General features: G+C 43.5%; 1 protein-coding gene across 1 annotated transcript in view; it reads right to left on the minus strand.

The window, feature by feature from the left end:
- The window catches only part of DGKI (diacylglycerol kinase iota), a 316,603-nt gene that overhangs the window by 274,365 nt on the left and 32,504 nt on the right, over positions 1–9,734 (minus strand). The window contains exons 3-4 of the mRNA XM_027770499.1: positions 1,653–1,727; positions 237–293 (exon numbers count right to left, since the gene is read on the minus strand). The gene's annotated coding sequence lies outside the window, so the exon portion shown is untranslated. The remainder of the gene's footprint in view (positions 1–236; positions 294–1,652; positions 1,728–9,734) is intronic.

The following is a 9,734-nucleotide window of genomic DNA, read 5'->3' on the forward strand; positions in this document are numbered from 1 at the left end:
TTCCCTACTCTTTTGTTTATTCAGTAAGGCCATAACTCCCTGATATATTTAGGAGAAAAATAAAGTGTAGTGTACACATGATAAGGAGCTGGCATATTTATGATTCTATTTATTAATGTATTAACAAGAAACTGGAATAGAGAGAGATGTTTTTATCCCTGATAAACCTCTTAAGAATCTATTGGATTAATGGGAAATCAAGGGTGATACCTGAAACAGAGCTCTGAAATACTCACTTCTCTTGGTGACCTTGAGCCTCCTTCTCGGAATGTTGGTTTACATCTGAAATTAATCTGTCATTTGAAAAAAAAATGTATATTACACCAGGGTTAAGCATCAGCTTTAAGTTACCCAAAAGACAAACCCAACAGTTACAGACAATGAGATTGTAAAACAATCCCTCATGAATGAGGAACAATGTGTTTTACTATCCTCAGTCTTTTGAAACCCTCACATTAGACTGGAATCCCAGTTTCTGTAAATTATCCGTTATCCCCAATACATGTCCCTTCATTGTTGCTGATATAAGTGTCTTTAAATGATTATGCTCTCACACAGCAAATTTGAGAAACTAAGCTAAGAAAAAGAAGGAAAATACATGGCAGCTGAAGCCACCCAGCTGAGTTTCAGATTTTAAAAGTGAAAAATAAATAAACTTGAGAAATGTTTGATGGTACGATGATCACTCAAACACACACATCACATTATTCGCATAAAAGGACTCCACATTGACTTTTAGGCATGGCTCAGGACACCTGATTGATACATTTATATCTTCTTCAGGTGCTCAATAAGGTGAAAGGTGTATAGGAATGCAGGAGACTGTGAGTAAGTGGGGTTGGGACAGGAGAGAAAACATTAAGATAAAATGTCAATGGTGTTAGCACAAGCTACCAATTGGCAACAATGGGTGATGTGTCAGTGAAGCTAAATGAATGTTATGGGGGACTACAATACGCCAATGTGTTTACACATGACAGCTCAAGAACATGTAGAACACACAGAGAATCACACGTGGGAATGAAGTGAGAAGTGAGAAAGGGAGGAGGACAGCACACAGCTCCCTGCTGTTTCCCTCCACACACGTGACAAATAAATAGACTCTTCCCTCCAATTCTTCTGAGGAAAGCACCAAGGAGGTCACTTCCAGCCCCACCCACACACTGAAGCCGTGCAGGCTGGCAGACAGCCCAAGCAGAGATGGAGAGCTGCTCTCCCTCACAGCCACTTTGGGAAGAAGCAAACTCACAAAGGTCAGACAATCTCAATAACAACGTTAAAGAGCATATGGATTTATTTTTCTTAAAGGAAACATCTTGTGATCTTGTGGGAGAGGCTCTGAATAAATACCAATGCTTGAACAAAGATGGCACAGGAAGAGAATTAGTGTATACCAGGCCTTTCCCTCCAATTTCATCATTCTTCTTTCCGAGAGGCAATAGAAAACGATATCAAATTATACTCTAAAAACAACAGAGTGAATGACACTTAGACGTCATCTTTCCATTATTCGTCTGGTAATGATGCTGGACTTCCCTTTTTTTTCTAATGGGCATTGTTTTCAAAAAGTTGGAAATAAAAATCCACACCTGATCTTTGGAAGACCAAACACTTGCAGTGTGGCAGAGGGGCAGCAGGTGGCGATCTCTTACCTTTTCTAGCTGCTCGATGCAGGCGGTGTGGACAACGATTTTACAGACGGCACATTTCCTCCTGAGAGCAGATTTCTACAACATACAATTCAAATCATAAGAAAGAGCGTTAACGGGCTGTCCTAAACATTCCCTGGTATTAATGAGAGTATGCCTAAGTAAAACAAGCATTGCAATTATCTCCAATACTAAACAAATTTAGACATTTTCATCTTAAACATTAAATGACCAAGGAACCAGCAGTATGGCGTAATGGTTACATGGCTAGACTCCCACATGGCCAACCACAGTTCAAGTCCCGGACCTGGAGGCTTGAAACTCATGCTGGGCATGTGTGTGCCCGAAATCTCAAGAGGAGACTGGAGGAGAAAGGATTGCAGCGTGGCTGTCTCCCCTGGAGGATGATGTCTCACTTTCTGTCTTTCTGTCTCTTTCCAGTAAGCACATACCCTACAGCAAAAATCTCTCTTAAAAAAAAAAAAAGGCAAAAACAAAATAAATAAATAAATGTAATCATTTTAAACATTACGTGATATGACAAACTTCATCAATAGCCTTTTTTCTTCTTTTTTTTTTGAGAGATTTTTACTGTAGGGCGCGTGCGCTCGCCAGACAGACAGAGAGAGACAGAGAGACAGAAAGCGAGAAATCACCCCCCACGGGGGATGGTCATGCCGCAATCCCTTCTCCACCATTCTCCTCTCGGGATCTTGGGCACGCACGCACACACGCCCGGCGTGAGTTTTAAGCCACCGGGTCCGGGACACGAACCGCGGTCGACTACGTGGGAGTCCAGCGACATAGCAATTACGCTAACTGCTGGTTCCCATCAATAGCCTTTTGACTCGCCATAGCCACATGACTTGGGTGGCCTAGATCGCCTCTTTGAAGTACAATAACAAAATAGCAGCTGTATACTGAGCACACATGAGCCAGGTTCTTCCGTAATTTCTAAGTTTCATTATCTAACAATGTAGAGATTATTATTATTGTCCTCCATTTTTTTCTTTTTACGTTTTTACTCAAGTTAAAAGATAGGGCCAATATCCAGATTTAGGTCTATATTCAAAACACACATTCTTTCCCTGCTGCCAGAGTCTACAGTTCATGGGACCAGTCCCTTCAGGCTTCCATCACAGGCATTAATCTATCCTAAGGGTAAAGAAGGTGAGGACTCTAGCTTTCACACCCTGAAAACAATAACAACACAAGCAGCAAGAACAGCTAATACGAATACAGTACTTGTAGGTGCTCTTATAAGCACGGTCACAAACAGTAATTCCCCTAACTGTGTGAAATAGGAACTATTCTCACTCACAGACAAGAAAACGGAGGCAGTAGGACAGGACATGCTCAGGTCATCTAATTAGGCCCCCCTGCAGCCAGGTGGTCTAGTTCCAGAGCTCGTGCTTGTACACACTACAGCAATCCCTTCTTCCCCATTCTCTTGGGATTTGGGGCACGCACGTACACACACCCATGGTGTATTTCAAGCCTCTGGGTCCAGGACTCAAACCACAGTCAGCCATGTGGGAGTCCAGCAACGTTACCATTTCTCCATCTCCTGGTCCCTACAATGAAAATTTTTTTAAGGCTTCTCTTTTCTTTAATAATTAAATACACACTCAAGGAGAAAGAAGAATGAGTGGAACCTAGATTTCATTGCTGTATCAAGTAGAATCGAAGATAGAAGCTAGGGATGTTCAGGCCTCTCTTACAAAGGACAAATAGGAAGGAGGAGCCATGTGAAATTTTTGTTTGAGCACCAAAAGAAACTTATTCTAACAAAACCAGCCTGTCAATAGCCTATCAAAGCATGCAGGTGTGAAAGGTCCTGGCTCTGTCCCTAAGGAAGACGCTTCCTGAGACTGCTGGCAGCCTCGCACTTCCTGATGAGTGGCTGTCCCCCTGCGGTGTAATTCTCGTATAATTCTCAAGCCAACTGTGGCAGGCAGGTAAGGCGTATCACTGTGGCCAAAGGGGACCAGACTGGAGGAACTGCAAACTACCACCTAGGAAGGGCAGTATCAGGAAAGAAACTGTCACCTCCTATTCCTTGAGGGCTCCACTCCCTCCACAGGGGTTATGAACACAGCATTTGTCACCCACAATGTATTGAAGACACTGCTGTACCACAGCAACAAACTTGTAGACAACATCTGCAGATTGAGGTCTATTTATCCTGTCTTACAGATGCTTTGATTTTGACTTTCCACTTCCTGAGGAAAGAACATGGTCAAGAACATGAAATAGGTTTAATAATCAACTGATTTTGCAAAAAACAATGATTAAGATAAACTAAACCATTTAGCAGCATTACTGAAAAGTGGCATCTTCTACTACTATAAAAAGAGAGGGGGGGAGGAGAAGAGGAGAATGAGGAGAAATAAGGAAGAAGGAGAGAGGAAGGGCAGGAGAAGGAACACAAGAACAGAAGAACGTGAAATAGAGGCAGTAGTAATGACAGCAGCAGCAATGAAAACAATCAAGACAGCAATAGTAAAATTTCAGTTTCCAAATTTTCATCAGCAGAATGCCCATAAGCAAATTACTGTTACTCTCCTGTTTCCTGCAGAGATTCTGCTCAGGTCACTGCTTTAGCACCTCCTGCAGAAAAGGCATGGGGTCCTGGAGTCATGCTGTTAATGAGAGTCACAGTGGTGCTAAAGAAACTGGAGTAGATCCCTGCTTATTTCTCATTAGCCATGAAACCCCTAGTAGACTACACGCAGACAAGCAAAACAATGCTACTAAGGTAGGTAACCACTTCTGGGTGATGATCTAAGTATACCTGAAAACCCTCCTTCCATACCAGTAACCCTGGTCTGGCTTTGTGCCTGACACTGTGCTCTACATTAAGTTCTAGGAGCTCTAGTGAGTCTGTAGGCTCCTAAGCAGTCACTGAGGGGGATGGGAAGAACGTCAGGTGGACTCGGGAACTCTTGTGCACTCACTGGAAACAGCATCTCTCTTCCTTCCTTTTTGCTACATATCAGGATTCTAAGTTCAAATCTCCTTTTAATAAGAGATTCTGGGGAACCAGCAAATGGTTATATCACTGGACTCTCATATGGCCAACCACAGTTCGAGTCCCAGATCTGGTGGCTTCAAACTCACTCTGGGCACGTGTGCATGCAAGCCCAAATCCCAAGAGGAGAATGAAAGAAAAGAAACTGTTGTGTGGCCATCCCCCTAGGGGGTGGTTTCTCATTTTCCTTCTCTCTGTCTCTGTCTCTCCAACGAGCACTCACACCCTGTAGTAAAAATCTCTCTGAAAATAAATAAATAAATAAACAAGAGATCTGGAATGAAGGATTCGCAAACCAGTGAGCTCAGATATGTTATCGCTCAGCTTTTTGGGACAACTTGTAAAGGCACCAACCTCATTCATATGGAATGATCCAAGTGCAATGTTCTGCAGATGATAATATATACAGAAAAGTGCTTTAAGTTATAAAACTGATTTTAAATTAAACAATATTGAATTGTAAAAGACCCTCTTAAAATACATTGCACACTTGACGCTTTTTGAAACAGAATACACAGAGCACAGTCTAAATTTTTTTCATAAACATTATAACATAATGCATTGTACTACAAAGAGCATTTCCCTGTTTCCTATCTGAATAAAGCTCCTTTTCCAAGACATTGTTCCTGTCTTTTGTTGCCTTCAATTTTCTAAATGGCAGCTCCTAAACAGCTTTTAATCTGAGAAGCCTGATAATTAAGGTGAGTAAACTATGAGCGAAGGCCCCAAGGTCTTTTCCCACAGTAGTAAAATACATGGATTTTTAGTTTCCTCAATGGATGAAAAATGTTTCAGTGAGTCTGATATTAACTGTTGACTTCATGGTTTATGATTATGTTTCAATTGGTTAGAGTTATTTGAAGTAGCTGGATAATAAGGTTTTGGGCAAAAGTTGTTCAAAATACACAAAACTATGTGCTTGGTTATTTTATAATTTTTATCTTGAGTATCTAAGCTAAATTCAAGGGCAAAATGAGGAATCTGAACATTCTGAACAATATCAATATTCCCAAATAAATCTTCTTCAAGCTGGTGTTTCTTTCACTATGAAAAGTGATAAAGTAGTTTAAAATCATCCAGTAGTTAATTATTCTTCATATTAGAATGCAGTTGTTACAACACCTAATATAAAAACATACTTGGAAAAATAAAGGTGATCTAGGACACAAACATGTTTAAAAATTAAAATTATAAAATTATTGGGAACCAGCAGTTAGCGTAAGGGCTATGTCGCTGGACTCCCACGTAGTCGACCGTGGTTCGCGTCCCGGACCCGGTGGCTTAAAACTCACGCTGGGCATGTGTGCGTGCATGCCCAAGATCCCGAGAGGAGAATGGAGGAGAAGGGATTGCAGCGTGACCATCCCCCCTGGGGGGTGATTTCTCGCTTTCTGTTTCTACGTCTCTCTCTGTTTGTCTGGCGAGCGCATGCGCCCTATAGCGAAAAAACTCTCAAAAAAATTATAAAATTATTAATAATTTTCTTTCATCAATACATTTAAAAGCCAGTTGGACTCACTGCTTTAAATATCAAATAGAATAACCTCGGTATCATTACTAAGGGTTTTCTGATTTTCTTAGTATTGATATCCTAAAGAAAGCCATTCATTTCTAAGTATGTATATGGCAGGGGTTGGGGGGCATATCTGTACAAACAAGGACAAAATACAGAAAATAACCCAGATCATAAGCCATCTTATTGCACTTTGATCCTATGAAAACATGCTCAGCATTTGCTGAAATAGTAGCACAGCGGTATGCTCTGCTTTAGGACAGTGGGCATAATCTAACTAGCCCCCACGCAGTGCTGTAGGAAAATCACGTCCCAGGTTCTGAGGCAGGCCTGTAAACTTTCCAGGCTACAGGCGCTGCTAGCATTCAGAGTGACAGCTCCACGCCAAACTTCAGCTCCTATCAAGGACGGGAGTAAAACTGTCCCTGCCTTAGACCACCAGCACAGGGGATACAGGCTTCAGGAAACAGTAAGATCAGAGGCAAGTATTGTATACAACTGCTCCTAACAAAAAAATCTCTATCTAATCCCATCCCACCCAAACACGTGCCTTGACTATAAGGCCCTGATCCATACATACAACCGAGAAAGCTACTTTTCCATCCTTGAGCAAGAAATGGGATTCCTGCTAAGGAACAACGAATCTAGTGGTAAAGATGAAGAGAATGGGGAAGGGCAAAGAGAAAGTAAAAGGGAAAGCAAGAAAAGAAGAAAGAGAGGAGAGCAACGGGTGGGAAACTTCAGGGCCTTAAGTAATCTAGTCCTATAGGCTTAGACATGTGAAAATACGGGGGCCTCCTTGCTGTCCAAGGCAATTGAAATTAAATTTTGCCACCTCTAAAATAGTCTGAAGTACGGAAAGAAGCAGGTACAGCTGGCTGTCCCCTTCCCAATACGGCACGTACCACGCCTTTCTCCCTAAAGATAGAAGAAATTACACTGCCTACTGACCATTTGTCTCCTGCCGACGTCAAGAACCCCACCCACCTTGCACACCTCCACATGTTTAACCACCGGAGATCAGAAGTGGAGAAGTTACTGGGAGAGAGTTAGCATGGCAGACTTTCTTGGTCCCCCGTCTCAGAGCTCCAAGGTCAACACCTGTCCAGGCCCACCTCACTGTAGACAGAGTTCTAGGCCAGAGTCCACACCTGATGCCAGGATTAACTGCTTCTACTTGGCCTAGCCCTGCCCTGAGGCCACAGTAAGCAATGGCCAGGGAAGCAACTCCAGGCAGGAATCCACAATGCAGGGAACAGGTAAAAGGCAGAGAAGGGGCCCTCGGAAAAGGGCCAGATGGGTCTGAGTGGCGAGAGACCAGAGAAAAGAGGGAAGAATGGAGGAGGCTGGTGGGATGGGCTTACTCTGGACCTCACTCCCAGCCTTTATCTTCCCAGTGATTTCTCAACCCTTGTCTTTGCTAGAGTCACACTGAGGAATCAGGGACCAGGGAATCAGGCAAAGAGAAAAATCAAGTGAGTCAGGCAGAGGGTTCTCCTCCCCCTTCTCTCCCCTGAGATCACAGAACTCAGCAGAGGAAGGATGGGGAGAGGCAGAGCAGTCCAGGCCTTCTGTATTCCTTTCCAAGGGTGGGGCTGATGCAATGCTTAGTGAACTGGAAGGCAGGAAACTTCCAAGCATCTAGAAAGTCAGGAATCTGATGTCCTTTCCGGAGGACTGCCTCTCTGGGCAACACAAACAAGAACATTGTTGCTGTATAATCCAAGGTAAATGAAAACAAGAGTTCTTTGATTTATTTAAAAACCTAATTAGAAGAAATGACAAGCACACTTGGCAAGTTCTGCTTCTCCAGGGAGGCTGGGATGCAATCTGTAAATTGGTATTAGGAAAAATGAAGAATGACACTATCTGTAAGTCGCATTAATATGATCTCAGGACTAAAGCCGGGCCTCCACTGTCACTCTTTGGCCATTGCTCGTCCTCTTTTCCTCCATGAGCATGCAGAACATTTTGAACAAGCCAGGATGGTGGCTGGCTGAAGTTCCAGCCCACCTGTGGTCCTCAGGATACCCCTTAGTCTGTCTATGACAGCAGGATCTCAGGATCCCAGACCAAAGAGCAAATATGCAACGTGTCTAGAGTTGTCCAGAGTCTGTGACGTGAATAGAAACTCAGAGGTTTTCTTAGAGGGTCTGTCGGAGGGAAACCTTGCATTTTGATAAAGGGTTCCAGCCCTCAGCCTGACCTTTTGTGTCCCCTTATGGAGACTTGGCCTCATTTGTCAAGATCCATGTGTTTGTGCAATGTGTCCCCTGAACAGACAAGGTGTTGTGAGTACTGAATCCTGTCTAGGTAGCCCCATCCCTCACCATCAACACCCTACAACATATACAATGCCAGAAATGCCTCAAAATAACTGACAAAGAAAAGTTGCAAGAACAACTGGAGCTCAAGAGATAGACTCTTGTAACTGAGTACACCGAATACCCAAGTGATGCCGAAATATAACCAATAAGCTGAAATTTGTACACTACAGTTATCTGGAATCTTGATTCTCTGAGGTACATAAATGAATTTTCCATATGGCTAGAACAATCTGTTAACCACTGACTTTTCCAAACATATTTATGGAAATGGAGTCAACAAACCATTTTACCCACCACCATGTGTATCAGGCAATATGCATGCTGTGCAGTACAGCAAGAAGAAGTGTCTGTCCTCTGGGAGAAGCTGGCAAGCCACCGAGGAGACAAGAGGGACTTAAAAGCAAAGGTCACTAACAAGAGAGAGCCACACATGGCCAAGAGCTGAACAAACAGCTCAGACAATAAATGCTATAATTTAGAGAAGGATCAAAATCCCAGAGGCTGAGTCAGTAAAAAGGGCCTAACTGAATAAGCGTGCTCTTGGATTCAGGCTTAAAAGATGCATACATTTGTAAAACCTCAAAGACATTCCACCAGAGAGAAAATTCCAGTTCTGTAATGTAAGAGGCACAGATGCCTCCTGAAAGGCATGGAGCCTGGCTTTGACGTGCTCATGAGCGGAGCTCCTGGGCTCACAGGTGTCCCCCTGCATGACTTGCTAGGCACAGGTTTGGTGGTTAAGTGTGGAGGTCTCCACATGTACCTGTGGTTAGGGGTGGTTGGGGGTGGTCGGGGTGGCTGGTGGAGTCAGGGCATCTACAGACAGGTGGATGAAGGACAGGTACATTGATCATGTTAGGAAGCCAGAGGGTATGGGTCATGAGAAAGGACAAGGTAAATGACAGAGCAGAATTATTCCTGAGAGGCCCCAGGGTTAAAAATTATAGAGTTGTGGGGCCAGCATGGGGTGTGTGGTTAGGTGCCGTATTCCCACATGGCTGACCATGGTTCAAACCTGAACTCTGTGTCTTGAAAATCATGCTAGGTGTGAGTGAGTGTATGCCTGAAATCACAAAAGAATGGAGAGAAGGGAAAGTGCTATGACCATCCCTCCTGGGGTGGGGTGGGGGGGAGTTCTCACTTTTCCTCTCTCTGTGTCTCTCCAGCAAGCACCATGCCCTATGAGGTGGGGGGGGGGGAATTGTACAGAAGAA

This window comes from Tupaia chinensis, unplaced genomic scaffold, assembly GCF_000334495.1.
Source record: "Tupaia chinensis unplaced genomic scaffold, TupChi_1.0 Scaffold000140_1, whole genome shotgun sequence".
Classification (NCBI taxonomy): domain Eukaryota; kingdom Metazoa; phylum Chordata; class Mammalia; order Scandentia; family Tupaiidae; genus Tupaia; species Tupaia belangeri.